This window comes from Canis lupus, chromosome 13 (genome assembly GCF_048164855.1).
Source record: "Canis lupus baileyi chromosome 13, mCanLup2.hap1, whole genome shotgun sequence".
In the NCBI taxonomy this organism is placed as follows: Eukaryota; Metazoa; Chordata; class Mammalia; order Carnivora; family Canidae; genus Canis; species Canis lupus.
In genome coordinates, this window is record NC_132850.1 from 23,734,797 (window position 1) to 23,754,379 (window position 19,583).

The window sequence follows — 19,583 nt, forward strand, 5'->3', positions numbered from 1 at the left end:
GCTTCAAGAATTGTAAAAATAATCATTTTTTTTATAGCTGCTTTTCTATCAGAAGCAGTGGGGAAAGAAGTTGTTGAAGAAAAAAGGAGTGAAATGTTACTCCGCAGTGAATGCTTTTATACAGAATCAATGTGCCTTCTAACAAGGGGTTGACTATACTGATGCCCCGTGGCACCAATACATTGTCTTTAAGTGTAGAAAAGAGAATGTGGATGCCACAGTCTGGTCATGACCCTGTGGATACGTGGAACCTCTCCTTGGGACTGACCTTCCCTGGACTGAGGTCAGTGGCAAGAATTTGGCCTTGGAGAAATCATAAATTGACAAGCAGAGAATATGAAAGAGCACATTTTCTATCAATCAACCTCTATTAGCCTCTAGGCAGAGTGCATATGTTTTAGGAAAAGCAGTCCACTCCTGGGAATTGGGGCCCAAGGCAAAAATGAATGAAAGAGTAGTAAAACAGGCTAAGAGACAAAAGATAGCCAAGGAGAGTCTATATTATAAAGCACGTACTAACTTCCATAATGTGCAGTGTTCAAACCAAGCATGATTTTTTTTTAAAGATTTTATTTATTTATTCTTGAGAGACAGAGAGAGAGGCAGAGACAGGCAGAGACACAGGCAGAGGGAGAAGCAGGCTGCCGGGAGCCCGATGTGGGAGTCGATCCCAGGACCCCAGGATCATGCCCTGGGCCAAAGGCAGGTGTTTAACCGCTGAGCCCCCCAGGGATCCCCAAACCAACCATGATTTTAAATGATACAGAAGTTCCCAAGATATAAAGCATTTTGTGGTTTTAAGACCTCTTAGGGGTCTGTAGATTTTCTAGTTCAAATAATGTGATACGTTTCTGTGTGTTCTATCGGAGACCATTAATCCAAAAGATTCTGTGGCTTCCTAAAACACTCTGTGAACAGTAGGAAGATCTGTTTCTTAAGAGACTGTTGGTTTTTTTTTTTTTTTCCCATTCTGTGTTTATTATTGCTGATAGTCTAATTTTAGAGGAGACAAGGTTATGGGCTCGTGTTCCTAAATGTGTTCCTCCCCAAATCCATATGTTGAAGCCCTAAACCCCAGTGGTTCAGAATGTGACTGTATTTGGAGATGGGACTATTAAAGAGGTGGTTAAGTTAAAATGAAGTCGTTAGAGTGGGCCCAAATCCAATCCGACTGGCACTATTCCTTTTCAACTCCTGGCTGGGTCAACTTGTTTTATTGTAGAACCATCCCATTGGCTCCCAAACTTGGTGTGCGGATTAGAAGCATGGATTTTGTGTACAGGTTTGACCTTAATTCCAATCTTAGACAATCTGCTGGCTTTTGGTAATCCAGCCTACCCTCGCAATTTTGAACAAGACCATCCTAATCCCCCCGCTCTCCCCTCCCCAACCCAAAGCCTGCCATGGGAGTGCTCCACACTCTGATTCCACCTTATATGTAGTAGATTTAAGATCACTTTTCCAGAATGCTGCCTTAATTGACCTTCCTCCTTTCTGGTGTCACACGGCCGTCCACAAAGGTCAATCTTAAGAAAAGAAAAATCTTCATCTTGTTGAAAGTTGGACGTTTGTAATCACAGAAAACTTTTTTTTTTAACTCCTGCATATCTTCCTTCCTATGCCTTTAAAATGCAAATAATGGCTATAACTTCATGATGCAGAAATATGCAAATATTTCTGATGTTTCACAGTTGAATAGAAGCTCACCTTTCTCTGTTTTTTTCTTTTTTTTCTTTCTTTAGAATCTGTTCTTAGTATTTAAGGCTGGTAAAGAATAGGTGGTCATTTTTGGATATCAGATTATCAGAAAGGCTCAAAGAATTAAAACTAAAAGCATCGCTTGGTTTCTTCTGGAATTCTGGTAAAGCAGTCGATGCTTGTTAAATCCAGGAGTTAGGTGGAGGAGTATGCCCCAAAGTAATCACAGTTCATAAAGGCATGAACTGAAACGCTGAGCTAGCAGGGCAGCAGTGACGACTCACAAACACATGTGGGTAAGAAATAGAACTTGTATAGTTGTTCCCCGACTGAAATTAATATCCATTTTGAGCGCTGGTTACCCAGAGCCCCTGAAACATCATCTAAGTCAATTCAGGGTTTCACCATCCCTTCCCCAAGCTTGTGGCCAATTTCTCTCATGGTTTATAGAGTATTGGTACAGCCATGTGGAGGCTTTACATCTTGCCTTGGTTGTTTTGACCCATTCACTCAGGAAGATGCTGAGATGGACATTACCTCTCTGGTCCTGTTCATCAGTCCTTGCAGGATGCAGCTAAACTATCTCTTGCTCAACCATAAGAGCCTCTTTTTTTTTTTTTTAATTTTTGAGGGTTTATTTATTCATGAGAGACTCACAGAGAGAGAGAGTGGCAGAGACAGGCAGAGGGAGAAGCAGGTTCCTTGCAGGGAACCCGATGTGGGACTTGATCCTCAGATGTGGGATCGTATCCTCAGCCTAAAGCAGATGCTCAACCACTGAGCCACCCAGGCGTCCCAAGAGACACTTAACTATAGAAAACAAATTGAGGGTTGATGGAGGGAGGTTGGTGGGGGATGGGCTAAATGGGTGATGGGTATGAAGGAGGGCGATTCTTGTGATGAGCATTGGGTGTTGTATGTAAGTGATGAATCATTAAATTCTACTCCTGAAACCAATATTACACTGTATGTTAACTAACTGGAATCTAAGTAAAATTTTGAAACAAACAAAAAAATAAACTGTCTCTTGCTCATAACCTAGTGTAGGAAAAGCTTTTGGATGCTAGTTGTTCCCTCTGTATCCATGGGATCTTTAGGAGTTCTCTTAGCTTCTCTCTGCCTATGTATTCTCTGTAGCCAATATGACTCCACTGGTCCTGCACCTTACTGAGCCCTGCATCTCAGAGACTCCATTAAGCTCTGAGAGAAGGAACTCCAAGAGTCTCATCTTCTACCTCCCTCACTCCTCTGCCCCAAATCCTGGATTTGGTCTGTGAGCAACATCAGGGCACGAGACTCCTGTAGAGACCCAGAATCCAAATTCTCGTCCTCCGTTCTCTGAGTCATTATCTTTCTCAGATCTGATTTCCAAAGTGAGCCATAAACACTGCCTCTAGTTGATAGTATGATCTCACAAGGTTACTATTAATAGCACATATTTATCCCCTAAACTCTTTATTTAGCTACTTTTGAAGTAATAAAGCTCAGGTCCTAGAAACTAAAAAGTTACAAAATTTGGCACTTTTGTTGTTTATTATTCTAAACTGCCTGAACTGCTGTCTAAATGGGAGAGTGGGTCATATGTGAAGAGAAAGTACAGAAAAAGGAAACCAAGCCAACCAAAATACACAAAATTAGTGATTTATAACAAAACTAGAAGAGTCCATGGAACTGAAACTTAACTATTAACTCCAGTCTGTTAGGCAAAAGTTGGTTGCCAAAGCTCAGAAGATAGGCCAAAACCTAGAGAGGCTATCTATCCACCTATCTATCTACCTACCTACCTCTCCCCACCCTCCCACCCTAGAAAGGTTTAAATAAGCATGAATTAAAAATGAGGTGTAGTCATCAGTGGCAATGAGAAAGGACAAAAGCAGGGCAGCATGGTTTTAAAGATTCTTTAAAGGCAAGGACTTGTTACCTCTGGTTTGTATTCAGGTCCTGTGGTCATGAATGAGGGGCTAGTTCTGAGTAGTAAAGGTAGGGAACGGCAACCAGATCAGTCTACAAATGTCAGCTTAGATCAGATATGACCTATAGCAACGCCAAGAATGAGTTCATTCTCTTAAACTCAAAACTTTATGACAATACAGTAGACTGGGAATGACTGGAATCACACTGAAGAATAGATTTACAGTTTACACTGTAAGAGCAGTGTGGCTCAGTGGTGATGAACACAGACACCCCCCTCCCATCACGTCCTCTATAGCTTAAGCTAGAAACTTACCAACTTTTTCATCTTGAGGAAATTTCACAGAACTCATTCATTCTGTGATTCTTATTGCTGTGTTGCAGCATTGTTTCTTTGACTTCAAGAGCACTGAAGACTTCTTGCTTTTGGTATTTTTTTGTCCAAGTTTTGTGAGCACTCCAATGGGAGATTGAGCTTCTTCAAGTCTATATATTGCATTTAAAAACAAAATATAGGGGATCCCTGGGTGGCTCAGTGGTTAAGCTCCTGCCTTCAGCCCAGGGCGTGATCCTGGAGTCCCAGGATCGAGTCCCAGGATCGAGTCCCAGGATCGAGTCCCACATCGGGCTCCCTGCATGGAGCCTGCTTCTTCCTCTGCCTGTCTCTGCCTCTCTCTCTCTCTCTCTGTCTCTCATGAATAAATAAATAAAATCTTAAAAAAACAAAACCAAAATATAGTTGACCCTTGAACTATGTAGGGGTTGGGGTGCTGTCCCACCATGCAGTCGAAAGTCTATATATAATTTTTGACTCTCCCAAAACTTAACTACTAATCGCCTACTGTTGACCAGGAACCTTACTGATAACACAGTCAGTTAACAAGTATTTTGTATGTTATATGTACTACATACTGTACTCTTGTGATAAAGTAAGCTAGAGAAAAGAAAATGTTATTAAGAAACTATAAGAAAGAAAAAAAAAGAAAACTATAAGAAAGAGAAAATATATTTACATTATTGTATTTATTGAAAAAAATCCACCTATAAGTGGACCTGTAGAGTTCAAACCTCTGTTGCTCAAGGGTCACCTGTACATGAAAATATATGGACTTGGTGCAGTAGAGAGTTCATTTGGGAGCCAGATAACTAGGGTTACAACATGGACTCTGGCATGTTCTACATGTATCCTTGGGTAGCATTATTTTCTACAGTTCTCAGACTCCTATTTCCTCATCTATAAAAGAGACCAGTAACTCTTACCTTGAAGGTTGCTGTAAGAAGAGTTGATGACTAATTCCCTATATTGCCAATATCCGGTGAGTGTCTCAAAAATGTTGATTGAGTTCAAACATTTATGTGGGATATAATAGTAATAACAATAATGAGTCATTTATATTAGTGTAACACATTTAGCTTCTATGAGAAGTACTTATGCACCTACGAAAAAAATAACATTATCGGCAAAGAAAGAAGTGATAGTCTTTAGTTGACAGATTTAAGTTTCTGGCTTTGTTTTATCAGTCTCATTTTGGCCCTAACATGCAGTACCTGTCCTGATTATTATTATTATTATTAGTAGTAGTAGTAGTAGTAGTAGTACCTGTCCTGATTAAATGAGATGTCCATAACCTGCTGATTTCAGGGTGAATAAATAATTGAAATTCTGAGCATACGTACATATACTTTTAACCTTCCTCTCTTCCAACGCCTTCCCTCAGGTATCCTGAACTGTCTCCTGTCTTTAAAAACCTTATCTTAAAAAAAAAAAACCCTCTCTTAACCTGAGACTGTCCGTCCATTATTATTCTATCATACCGAATATATATATATATTTTTTTTTTCCCGTGTCTCATCCTCCATCCAAATATTAAATCTTTGATTCTGTGTTTTAGAGTTATTTCTTAGATTACCTCTCAGATGTCAGGTAGTTGTAGGAACAGAAAGTAACTTAAATATTTGAAACAGGACAAAATTAAAAAAGAGACTCTACAGTACCCACGTTAATGCCTCAAATTTTGCATCAAGAAATAGAGGCCTTATATTATTTGTACAATTGATCCTATAATTTCTGTCCCAATGCTATGAAAGTCTATCAGCATTTATTGATTATCTGTCATGCAATTTCTGGCCCTAATTCAGAGATAAGAGAAAATATCCAGATAACATTATCCTTTGGGTCAGGGAAAACCAAGGAAGATAGGAAAAAAGAAAAATAAAAAAGAAGAAAAGAGAGTAAGGTAGATCATAACTAGAGATACTATTTGGCTGTAAACCACAGAGGCCCAGTTGAGTTCTCTTAAAGCAAGGTGAGCTTATTCCAAGAATTCTGGGATATCAAAGAAACAAACAATCCAATCATGAAATGGGCAAAAGACATGAAGAGAAATCTCACAGAGGAAGACATAGACACGGGCAACATGCACATGAGAAAATGCTCTGCATCACTTGCCATCAGGGAAATACAAATCAAAACCACAATGAGATACCACCTCACACCAGGGAGAATGGGGAAAATTAACAAGGCAGGAAACCACAAATGTTGGAGAGGATGCGGAGAAAAGGGAACCCTCTTACACTGTTGGTGGGAATGTGAACTGTGCAGCCACTCTGGAAAACTATGTGGAGGTTCCTCAAAGAGTTAAAAATAGACCTGCCCTACGACCCAGCAATTGCACTGTTGGGGATTTACCTCAAAGATACAGATGCAATGAAACGCCGGGACACCTGCACCCCGATGTTTCTAGCAGCAATGGCCACGATAGCCAAACTGTGGAAGGAGCCTCGGTGTCCATCGAAAGATGAATGGATAAAGAAGATGTGGTCTCTGTATACAAGGGAATATTACTCACCCATTAGAAACGAGAAATACCCACCATTTGCTTCAACGTGGATGGAACTGGAGGGTATTATGCTGAGGGAAGTAAGTCAGTTGGAGAAGGACAAACATTATATGTTCTCATTCCTTTGGTGAATATAAATAATAGTGAAAGGGAATATAAGGGAAGGGAGAAGAAATGTGTGGGAAATATCAGAAAGGGAGACAGAACGTAAAGACTGCTAACTCTGGGAAACGAACTAGGGGTGGTAGAAGGGGAGGAGGGCGGGGGTGGGAGTGAATGGGTGACGGGCACTGGGGATTATTCTGTATGTTGGTAAATTGAACAACAATAAAAAATAAATAAAAAAAAAGAATTCTGGGATATCTAAAACCATCCAGGATCAGAAAATATATTTGTTGCTTCGTAAAGAAATGGGAAGTTGTCAATAATTAAGACATATTTGTTTTCTTATATTCTTGGTCTTGTTTTCACTTTCTCTAGTCACATGGCCTCATGTTTCTGCCTGTTTCTGAATGCGATTTCACTTTCTTCTCTCTGAAATCTGGTTCCTTCTGCTTCCTCATCAGTACAATTACTTCCAAATGGCCACCTGGTTCCTGACGCCACAGTACCTTTTTAATTTTAGCTGACTCCCAGTTTCTGGGACTCTTTAGTTCAAGTTCTCAAGTAAGGGGGGGGTCTGGTGGGAGCCAGCACAAGGGTCAGATGTCTGCCAGTGATCCAGTCAGCTGCTGGCCAAGGAGTGGTGGTGTCATGTGATATAAACTGCTGGGACTGGACCAAGATGCAGCCTCAGAGAAGAAGGCATGGGCTGGATGAGCATCCTAAAATGTGTTGATGACAAGCATAAGCCGAATACCCAGGATGGTTTTAATTCACAGTATGGTTGCTGAGGAACAGTTTGGAAAAACAGCTTATGGTAGAGGTTCCAAGTGTGTGTGTTTGTGTGTGTGTGTGTGTGTGTGTGTGTGTGTGAGAGAGAGAGAGAGAGAGAATACAGAATTCTCATTATAGAAAAAGCCAGATCTAAACAGGAAGGAAAATAATCTTCCAGATACCAAAAATGGGTCTGAGAACAGAGGTTGTCCTAGGGCTGGAGGATGCAGATTGCTTAGACTACGCAGGAAAGTGAACCTTGAGGACAAGCCCTAGGGCGCAGGCCGTAGGAGGTCAGGGGTTCAGGGGTGCCTGTGGAGCAAGGGTGGCCTTGTATGCGTCCCTGTAGAGGAAATCCAGTCTCCCCTGAGGGGCCCAGGTCATCCCAGCCCTTCAGACTTGTATGTGAAATATAAATGAAATAAATAATGTGAACAAAAAGAAAGTTAGCAGAACTAGAGACATGGGCAGAGCTGGGGTGGGGGAGGGAGAGGCAGCAAGAGAGGGGGAGGGAAAGCAGGGGAAAGGAAGGGAGGGAGAGATTGTTTGCTACTTTAAACTTAGACCGAGCTAAGTACTGGGAAACTACTTTAGGAACATTAATCTTTTAAAAACGTACACCCAGAAATTCCCATCCAATAGGGTAAGTTAGCCGGGTCCTTGGCCTGTGTGTGCATGTTGTCCAGAAATGGAATGGAGATAAAGTGGTGCTATAAGAGATGAGCCAGGAGGGAAAGGGTTGGGTCCAGAGATGTCGTTTTTTGCTGGCAAAATTGCTCTCTTCTTTCTCTTTTTTAAACTCTTGGTTGGGCGGTAACAAAGACCACACTCAAGCTCCAATAATACACGAGTTGGGTGTCAAAATCCAAAATGCTGGTTTCCAAGCAGAACTTAGAAACATGGTCATAAAATGTTAGTACTGATTATTCCTGGGGAGTAGGACTGAATGTGAGGAGGAGTAAAAAGGGGGATGTTACTTTTCATTTCATACTACTTAAAAGTGTCTGATTAAAAAAAAAAATGAAAAAAAATAAAAAAATAATGAAAAAGCATATTAACTTTATAATAAAACAATATCTGTTAAAAACTCACAAAAATGCATAGTGACAGTAACAGTAGATGACTAATATTTGCAGCTTGGTTGGAGTATTAGATTTTTGTATTTGTTTTAAAGACAAAATGTCTGAAGTTTATCCTGCTTCAAGAGTTGAAATGCTGCTCCTTTGCCTTCTTAAAAAGCGAATATTGGATAATTCAGTAACTTAATGATTAGAGCATGAGGAGATTTATAGAAAAGGATACAAAGTTCAGTATCATGCATTTTATGTGAATTTCTGGTCTAAAATTGAAATGCAGCCTAATGCATAATTAGAACATAAGATGTTCTTTTAAGACTACGGTGTGTGGCTCCAGGATCCTGGAATAAGAATATGGAAAACAATGAAAAAAAAATAGGTTAAGTAATAATTACTTCACCAAAGCTGATTGTTCCTAAGTATTTTAATATTAAATCGAGAAAGAGGTGATACTGTCTTACTATTATAATCATGGCACTGTTATTTCAAATGACTGGAAACCAAATCAAACCCAATATGCTGCCTAGCAACTGCAAGAAACAAACACTTTGTTTCTTAAGCTAACTGACATTAAAACATTACCAAAGATTCCTAAAAATACCTGCCTCAGAGTTCAGTTCTCAGTTAATCTTTTTAGTTCTCAAACACGCTTTTTTTTTCCTGTTGGAACATGTGACATTAAAATTCCTAAGATGCACTTTAGTTATTATCCCAGTAATTCATCAACTTTTTTTTTCTATTTCAATCTTCAAATAATTTTAAGTTGCTTTCCTATTAATACTATAAAATGATAAGTTAAATGCCTTTAAACATAAATAGCTTAGCAAAACTTTTGGCCTAGAACATGATTATAAGGGAGATGATGTAGAGCTGAAAATTTTTGGTGCTGCAGCTGGGTGCTGAAGAAAGAAGTGGTTCACAGGTGTCTTTTACAAGTGAAGCCCCACCGACTGGGTCCTCATCCTGCAGATCCGTGATTTATGCGGGAGGAGGAGGGAGTCTTTATTGCTCCATCACTCAGAGCAGGATTAGAAGAAGTATGTCTTGCCGATGAAGGCCTTGCCTAAATAGGAAATCTAGAAATCACCTAAACAAATGTGACTCCCTGAAGGGGAGTTAGTTTATACTCCCGCTATGAGAAATATCAGCCAGTCACTGGTTTTTGAAAATACATTTAAAATATTGAATACTCTAACAAGAACAAATTGTCTTTTGTCTCATTTGCTTCGGGATAAATGGAGATAAGTCAGGCAGGGAAGATATAACGTGGATAGAAAAATGAGTGCTGGGTACTTAAAGTCAGAGAAATAAAAATAATGATGCTAGCGAAAATTTATTAAGCATTTATTATGTGCTCAGTACTAGGTGAATGCCCTACAAACGTTTAATCCTCACAACTACACTTGAAGTAAGTAGGTCGCCGGAGTGACTCACGTCATATGTGAAGCTCAATGGAGAGAAAGTATCTTGGCCAAGGTAGCCCATGGGCAGTGGCAGAGCCAGTTTCAAGCTTGAGTCAATCTTGGTCCCAAAGGTCTTGACCATGAGAGTCCATCTAAATCCCCATTTATCAAAAAAAAACAAAAAAAAAAACAAAAAAAACAAATCCCCATTTATCGTTCGGTAATAGCTGATTGGTCTATATTATTCTGTTTTGAAATTTTTATTGAGATTGCCAGATAATCAAGAGCTTAACGAATTCCTGGGAACTAGCACATTTGTATTTCGCTGAATTTAATTGAGTGAAAGCTATAATCAACAAACCGAGTGTCATCTTCTGCATTGTAGGCTGAGTGCCAGCCCATCTTATTTTTCTCCTGTGCTTGATATGATTTTGTGTAATTTTATTCCCCTAGAGCTTAACTCTGAGCCTTAAACATAAGTGCACAGTGAAAAAATTGCTGAATGAGCGGGTCCCATTTATAGTTAGATCTTAACCGTGATTGCTTCTAGTAGTTAAGTCTTCCTGTGTGTTGCCTTTGTCAAGGTCTAGAAGTGGTAGCCGTGCAGAAGCGCTACGAATCACAGGAATATCAATCTGTCTGTAGTACTTTGAGGCTGTGTTAAGCGCCATATATATGTTAGCTCATCACATCCTCCCAATCATCCTGTTAGATGGGTACTAGCACCCCTATCTTATGGGTAAGGAAACTGAGGCAGAAAGAGATTAAGGAATTTGTCAAGGTCATAAAGTCTGTAAGTAGGGGAGCTAGGATTTGAACTCAGGCTATGTGGCTCCAGGGACACGGCGTTGAGAGGGCCAAGAGAAGGGGAATTGAGGAGTGGTACCGGGCTGCCTCGTCTCTCTCTTCTTTTCCTCTTCATCCAGTTGGTATTCTCCTTCACGCCTCACCCCTACTCTTTTCCTTCACTCCCAAGAATTAAACACTTGGGGCGACTGAATTATTTCTCACACAGACAGTGCTAATTAACTGGACTACCAGGACAAAGAGTGGGACTACAGGCTGCCCTGGAAACTGGGGTTTTGAACCATCATAAATATGGTGTGCCTGTGTTTTGCTTATTTCTTTGTTGTTTTGAGTTATATGAAGTTAGCAGACTAGAACAGGTGTTCCAACTTTGATTGTGCCAACCCCTATAGCAAGGTATTAAGCGGTTTCCAGTAGTTTGCTGTTTTTTGTTTTTGTTTTTGTTTTAAGCTGCAGTGTATCACCTTATGCCTTTGTGTTTCACAGGTACACATGAGTAAATCTGCGAGACAGTCTTTGCTGGGCTGAAGATATGCATACGTGCAGCTTTGATAGACTCTGTTATATTATACTTCAAAGCAGTCTTGCCAATACTCACCCAGCATGCATGGGAGCGTGTGTTCCCAAGTCACTTGCCAGTAGAGTCTGCAATAAATCATTTGGGTCTTTGCCCATCTGAGAGGTAAAAAATGATAATTGAATGTGAAGTTCATTTGCATTTCTCTCATTTTTATTTCCTTTCCTATAAACTGTCTATTCATATTCTTTCCTATTTTTTTTTCCTTTTGGGTGAATGGCTTTGCTTTTTGACTTGTGTGAGCCCTTAATATAGTCCTTTGTGATACTTGTTGAAATATATTTTATTTCTTTTTTTTAGAGATTTTATTTATTTATTCATGAGAGACAGAGAGAGAGGCAGAGACATAGGCAGAGTGAGAAGAAGGCTCCATGCAGGGAGCCCGACCTGGGACTCGACCCTGGGTCTCTGGGATCACGCCCTGGGCTGAAGGCGACGCTGAACTGCTGAGCCACCCGGGCTGCCCTGAAATATATTTTCCAAGTCTATCATTTGTCTTTCCATTTTGCTTTTAATAGTTTTTGCTATGCAGAAATTTTTGCCTTCTTAGAGTTGTATTTATTTGTTCAATTATACTTTTAGGTCTTGAGTCATACTTAGAAATTCTCCTACACTCTAAGGTTGTATGTTTTTAAAATGCATCATGATTTCTTCTAATTTATTTGAAATTTATTTTGTGTACTGGAACTACAGATAGAATGAACTTGTTTCCCAGATGACTACCCAGTTTTCCAACATCAGTTATTAATCCAACTTTCACTACATACAAATTCTGGTATGTATTTGACTCTAATTCTGGGCTTTTCATAGTGCTCCATTGATTTCTCTGTCTAGTCATGTGCAGGTACTGATTGTTTTAATTATTACAGATTTGTTATATGTTTTAAATATTTGTTAAGGCTATTTCCTCCACTCTATGCCTTTTGTCCCCAGAATTGTCCTGTTTTTTTCATGTTTATTTTACATATTAACTTTATAATTAACTTGTCCAGTTGTAAAAATCCTAGTTATTCTAACGAGGTTATGTTAATTTTAAATTATAGTAGAGAAAATTGGTGTTCTTATTACAGTATTCAAGAACATGGTATGTCCTTTGAACTGTCCAAGTTCTCTTTAGACCTCTTATCAGTGTTTAAAAAATTCCCTTCATATGGATCTTGCAAATTATATTTATTTATTTATTTATTTATTTATTTATTTATTTATTTATATTTTATTTATTCATGAGAGACAGAGAGAGAGAGGCAGCGACACAGGCAGAGGGAGAAGCAGGCTCCATGCAGGGAGCCCGACGTGGGACTCAATCCCGGGTCTCCAGGATCACACCCCAAGCTGAAGGTGGCATTAGACCACTGAGCCACTGGGGCTGCCTGCAAATTATATTTATATTTGTTCCTTTTTATTTTACTATTGGTATTATAAATGGAATTTTATTTCACTGTATTTCCTAATATGGTATTGTATGGATATGTGAAATTTTTCTTTTAAAGAATGGCTTACAGGGTCGCCTGGGTGGCTCAGTTGGTTAAGTGTCTGACTCTTGATTTTGGCTCAGGTCATGATCTCAGGGTTATGAGATCAAGCCCCCAGGCAGGTTCCACGCTCAGCACAGGGTCTGCTTGAGATTCTCTCTCCCTCTCCCTCTGCCGCTCACTACCTCCCCCCACCCACCAAAATAAAGAAATCAATCTTAAAAAAAGAAGAATGGCTTACAAGCAGACGTATGCCTACCAAATTCAAAACCATATTTAAAACAAATTCTCTTTCCAGAAAAACCCTGTGAAGTTATAATTAAAGTTATTAGAATAGGGGGCGGGTGCCTGGGTGGCTTAGTTGGTTGAGCGTTCCACTTGGTTTTGGCTCAGGTCATGAACTCATGGGTCATAGGATAGAGTCCCATGTTGGGCTCTGTGCTCAGTGGGCATCTGCTTCAGATTTGCTCCCTCTGCCCCTCTATGCTTTCTTTTTCTCTTTCTCAAATAAATAAATAAATCTTTAAAAACTAAAGCTATTAGAATATACATGTTTATACATAACATACAGACAACATATTAGTCTGTGGGCTTGATATTCAGATAGATATATATAAGGCTTCAATATCAAAATCATCACACATATATTACTATTTGTATGTTACTTTAAACTACCACCGAGTTTTCTTTCCATTACAGTTAGGCTATGAATTGTCTCAAATTTATTAGGAATACTACTTTTTCAGCCAGCTGGTAGAGGCAGAGAACGCTGATTTAAATTTACTTCCTTGTCTTTTGTTTCTGTCTCTTCTCCCTTCTCAAGATATATCAGTGACATCATCTGGTACATTCTAACTTCTTTCAAAAAAGAAAAGAAATTAAAAAAAAAAAAAAGAAAGAAAACCAACCAACAGCCAAAACATGCATTATTCAAACTCCTTGAGTTCTTTTAGTTTCAGAGAAAAATTGAGGGAATTCTTTCTGTGTGTTATAATCTTGTTGGATTCAGACTATATTTACTTAGTTTATTCTATAATTAAGAAAGGAGAAAGAGTTTCCATTTTGGTAACAAATGTGTTTTATCCCACATAATTCTGTAGTTATTGTAGTGAAATAGGAAGAGTTGTGCGTTCAACCACATGGCCCCCTTCTTACCCATAGTTATCCCACTTGCTGACACTGTTTTGCCATTCTCTTCAGTCCCTGTTGGGCTCACATGCCTCAGTTAAGATTTTTTTTTTCTTTTTCCTTTCTTGGTGACTGTACCAACATGGCTACCAGAAGGAGAGGTGTTGACACATAAGTGATGTGCGAAGGCCGTTAGCTAGCAGTTGCCTATTGCTCACGTCTTCTTTTTTTTTCTCCTTTTTTTACCCCTGACTGAAGCCGGCTTTGTTTGATTTCTGCCCCAAATGAGGTTTTTAGAGTATGTGAGGAAAATATCTTTGGTAAGAGAAAACAAACAAAATGTAAAAAAAAAGAGTTTTTCCCTCACCATCCAAAATCTTTGTGATGATTTTGTTTCTGAAGATAATTTTAGAAAGTCATCTCTGTACCCTGAGAACACAAATTTGTCCTTGTTCTTGACAGCCCAGAGTGTTCAAGATGAGGACTTCTCTAAACAAGTAGCTTAACATGAAATGATTATGAATGTTTGGAAATTCCATGCTGGATTTGTGGAGAGAAAGTGTCATTATCTTAGGAGGTGAACATTTTTGCTTGGACTGAATATACACTAATTCTTTCAAAGGATGAATTATCTTTCAGATAATAGTTCTGTACAACCTGTGGGGATGCAAGTAGGAGTGATTTTCTGGCCATGTAGTGCCATAAGGCAGGCTTGGAAGTCAGACTTCGATGCAACTCTGGCTACATAACATGTAGAGATCATAAGTTTGGGATTTTGGGTACATCTCTTAATTTCACTAGACCTCAGCTTCTTCAGTCATCTTAACTCTGTGTGTGTGTGTGTGTGTGTGTGTGTATCTTGTCCCAGCGTGAGTGTTTGTGTGTGTGATGCATGATGTGTGTAAATGCTAGCATTGTCCAATCAGCTAAGATATATAAAAACACCAAACCAAGTGCTTAAAAAATAGTAGATACTATTTTAAGTTTAAAAATTGAGCATGTGAAGAGTGTATTATAAACATTAAAAAACCTGGAATGTGTTAAGTACCATCACAGAGTCAAATCAGTGGGCATTTAATTTGGTTACATTGAGCTGTTAGTGACAGTGAGCTGTCAGTGTTTGAAGAAAATAATGTGGGGACCATCTCTCTGGGAGCAAAACTTTGTGCCATCTGTCTATTAAAGAGGAAGAATTTCCAATGATCAGTCTTTCTGAAACTACTGCTTCTATCAACCAAAGAAAGGTTTTTATATTGTGGTGTGATAACAAAGGTTGGCTGGACATGGTTTCACCAGGAATTTACTAAGTGTATGGAAATACCCAGTGTGGGCTCAGTTTCCTTCTCCAAGGAGATGGTTGTCTTGTTAGAGAAATCAAGATATCCATGAATAAAGCAATGAAACCCAGCCTTGTACTGAATTGAATTATGTATTGAATTCCAAAATGTGTTTCAAATGGAAAGGGTGCCAGAGCCAAATAGAAAGAGTGCCTGTCCAGATATTGTGAAGACCTACTGGCCCTGGTTGCCTGAGATGACTGTCCACCTTCTTTGCCTACTTCTTTTGGAGAGTAGCTCTTTGGCTACAATCACATGGTCCTGGGAGGAACTATTGATCTTTTTTTTTTTTTTTTTCCTGACTTGCTCTGTATACACTCCCAACCCTGCCCCCATCCAGAGATCGGTAAACATGTCACCCTCTTACTCAACAAGGATTGGTCATAATTAGGGAATGACTCTAGCCAGGCTAGATGGAATACTTTCCTGAGTATCTTTTGAACTGGAATTGGGAATTTTTTTTCTTTCTCTTTTTGGTGGTGAAGTTAGTAATATATGAGCCTGGAGTTTATAATATCCATAGTTTCAGCTTCATGGACAAAATCTGATTTTGAGAAAGATGGCAATGGTCAGAGAGAGGTGGAGATACCAAAGAGAGAGAGAGAGAGAGAGAGGAGTGAGGCCCTGGTTCCCTTTGTTGCTGACCCTGAGTTTTGAACGGGGTTCTTGTCACCCTTAGTCAGAGTCCTAAGTTGAGTGAAGCCATCCTGTAAGATATTGCCTACCTCATTTGCCTATTTTCATCACCAGGGCAATGACTGCAGGTCCCATTTAAGCGTGGGGCAGACTCCTTTCCGTAGTAATTTTCAAAGGAATTCCTTTAAATCAGAACCAGTCGTGTACATACATGTAATATTGTTTAGCCCCGAGAAAGAAGAAATTTTTGCCAACTTACAACATGGGGTGGGGGAATTGGGGAGATGTAGTTTAAGGGTGCAAACTTGCAGCTAGTAGATAAATAAGCTCTAATGCACAATATAGTGATTATCGTTAACAATACCGTACTGTAAACTTCAAAGTTGCTAAGAGACTAGTCCTTAACTGTTCTCAACACAGAAAGAAATTATAATTATGTGACATAATAAAGGGACTAGCTAATGCTGCTATAGTAATCAAAGTGCATACATAAACGAAGCAATCAAATAAAGGATTAATTTAAAAGAACCTAAATAAGTAGAAATCGAATTTATATGATTGAGTACATAACCTCCATCTTTTTATGTTAAGCAGAGTATTGTTGGTTTCCCCACTTCCTGGCTTTCTTGCTTTGGTTTATTTTGCTACACTTTACATAGCTGTAAAATACAGATAATGATTACCCACGACGTACCTAAGAGGTAGTGTAGGAGAATGGTTAACAGCATAGCCTCTGGAAAAAAGACCTCCTCGGGTCAAATCCTGCCTCTACCATTTTACATTTACTTGTCTGTGGTTTCTTGGGACCTGGGGGAAATCACTAAACCTTTCGCTGTTTTAGTTTCCCTATTTGCAAAAATGGTGGTCAAGCAATATCTACCTTATAAGGTTGTGTGTGATGCGTGTGTAGTGAATTCATGTGTTTGAAGGAGTTCACATAATGTGTACTATGTAAGTGTTAGTATTGATTATAATGATCTCATTCAGTTGTAGCTGGATTAAATACAATCTGTATCACAACACCTTCTTCACGAGGAGGACTCAGTAAATGTCAATTTCTGGGGCTGTTGATGCTTGGGTCTCGTTCCAGCTCTTCACTGACCGTTGGCATACCATCGCCACTTATTAAAGTGAAATTTTGTCATGTTTTACTTACGCCAAATGCTCTCAGTGGGCCTATTCCCTGTAGGTCAGACCATCTCTATCCTAATCATTTTCATCTATTCCCCAGGATCGCCTCACATGATCACTTCACTGAGTTAAAAGATTTTTCTCATCATTCATTGGATGCCAAGAACTGTGAGGAGTCTGAGATTTTAGCTCCCTTGCAAGCAAACGGGTTAGCCTGCCACCAAATCATGGATGTTGGCAAAAGACGTGGCATTCCTGGGCCAGTACTCACAGCACAGCAAGCAGCATGAGCCTCGTGTTTGCAAGGTTGTCCTCACGTCAGAAGTCCCCTGGTGGGGGGATTCGGAGGGGCCCGGGTGGGTGTTCCATGCAGTGGGCTGGTGTCATAGCTGAGGAACTCAGGATGCCTAATATTCTCTGATCAGAAAGCAAAACTCAATAATGGCAATTTCATTTAACAAGGCAGGAAACCACAAATGTTGGAGAGGATGCGGAGAAAAGGGAACCCTCTTACACTGTAGGTGGGAATGTGAACTGGTGCAGCCACTCTGGAAAACTGTGTGGAGGTTCTTCAAAGAGTTAAAAATAGACCTGCCCTACGACCCAGCAATTGCACTGTTGGGGATTTACCCCAAAGATACAGATGCAATGAAACGCCGGGACACCTGCACCCCGATGTTTCTAGCAGCAATGGCCACGATAGCCAAACTGTGGAAGGAGCCTCGGTGTCCATCGGAAGATGAATGGATAAAGAAGATGTGGTTTATGTATACAATGGAATATTACTCAGCTATTAGAAACGAGAAATACCCACCATTTGCTTCAACGTGGATGGAACTGGAGGGTATTATGCTGAGTGAAGTAAGTCAGTCGGAGAAGGACAAACATTATATGTTCTCATTCATTTGGGGAATATAAATAATAGTGAAAGGGAATATAAGGGAAGGGAGAAGAAATGGGTAGGAAATATCAGAAAGGGAGACAGAACATAAAGACTTCTAACTGGGAAACGAACTAGGGGTGGGGGAAGGGGAGGAGGGTGGGGGGTGGGGGTGAATGGGTGATGGGCACTGAGGGGGGCCCTTGATGGGATGAGCACTGGGTGTTATTCTGTATGTTGGTAAATTGAACACCAATAAAAAATAAATTTATTTAAAAAAATGACAATTTCATAAAGCTTAGTTCCAAGGTGGAATCTGAAACCATATTTGTTCCTATATTGCATGAAAGACAATTGATCTATCCTGCATTTTGGATGAATCCTGTCCCCATGGATCATTTTGTGACCTCATAGATTGGTCATTGAAAAATATTGGTTTCCTAAGCTACGTAAATATTCCAAATGTTGATACATTTCAATTAATTATTAAAAAATTTGTGAATACCATCGTGGACCTCAACAGAAAAAAATCAAATTTGGAAATAATCGGGTTCACGGTATCAGACACTAGATTTCCAAAATTCTAATTTTCCTGATATTTTAACTGGGATAAATATTATGTTATTCTAATATTCCATGAAGAATTCAAAAATCCAGCTTGCAACTCAAACATTGACATAATTGCTTTTCTGTGAGACGAGAATTATTTCAATATGCCAGAAGCATTCTGTGTACTTTCCATTTCATTTCATAGAATACTTAAGAGGTTTGTGCTCAAGAGTCAAAATTTTGAAAAATTAGTAATTTTTACTGCTTCATCAAAGATACTTTTCAGTAATGGTGGTGAAGAATACAGTAGTGTTCTAGTATAGTTTGCTGCTCCACCTTATGTATGCTAAGTTGCCAGCAAGTTGTACCACCACTGTGGGTTTTGTTTTGTCTTATTTTTCAGCATTAGTGCAAATGTCAATGCAGGTAAATAGCAGGTAGCATCTTAGTATTACTATGAAAATAATTTTGACCTTGTGGACCCCTGGGAATGGTATCAGTTACTCCCAGATGATGTTGGACCATTCTTTGACAGCTACTGGGGTAGCAAACCCTGTTAGGAGGCTGTTACCAAAGGAAAATTGATGGGGACCTGACATAGATGTAGAAACATGAACGAGAGGTGACTTGAGAAATGGAGCAACTGATTCTGACTTGTCTGAGAAAAGTTCAAGTCCAGACACCTGGTAGCCACTGGAAAATGAAACTCAATATGGAAGGTTGTGATTTAATGATTTATGTGAAGGAAGCATCCACGCATAGTTTGAGGTCATGGAAGTGTGCATAGCATAGTGGCTGAAGGCACGATCTGCCTTGGTTCAAATTTGAGTTCAGCCACTTTCTTGGTCAGTTTGTGCCTTGGCTTCCTCATCTGAAAAATGAAAAAAAGTGGTATTACCTACATCAAGTGGTGGGTATGAGGATTGCAGGAGTTCATACTTGCAAACTGTTTAGAATGGTGCTTGGCACATCATTATACATCCACACATCTATTAAACCATGGACATGAAATTCATATATAGACATGAGTTGTATGTGCACATATATATGTATATAATTTTGCTAAGGAACGAAGTAGAAAAATGTAAGTATATGAGATTGCGCTAGAAGAATATTGGGAGAGAAGAGGGCTGAAGATGAAGCACAACTGCTAGGAGCCATGAAGGGAGACAGTGATGCGGGAGGCAGGGAAAAACTCTGAAGAGCAGCATCATGAAAGCCCAGGAAGAGTGTGCAACCGGATGGACTTGAGGCAGAAATGT

The 19,583-nt window shown here is 39.5% G+C and overlaps 1 long non-coding RNA gene across 3 annotated transcripts in view; it reads left to right on the forward strand.

Annotated features, from left to right (window-relative positions):
• LOC140602799 (uncharacterized) overlaps nucleotides 1-17,892 on the forward strand; it is a 90,553-nt gene extending 72,661 nt beyond the window's left edge. Inside the window, exons 7-10 of one of the 3 annotated variants that reach the window (XR_012005714.1) lie at nucleotides 11,098-11,293; nucleotides 11,882-11,963; nucleotides 16,993-17,198; nucleotides 17,355-17,892. This is a non-coding gene — a long non-coding RNA (uncharacterized lncRNA). Of the gene's footprint in view, nucleotides 1-11,097; nucleotides 11,294-11,881; nucleotides 11,964-16,992 lie in introns of all 3 variants that reach the window. The other 2 variants (XR_012005713.1, XR_012005712.1) reach the window with 2 other exon arrangements.
• Nucleotides 17,893-19,583: the final 1,691 nt, after the last annotated feature.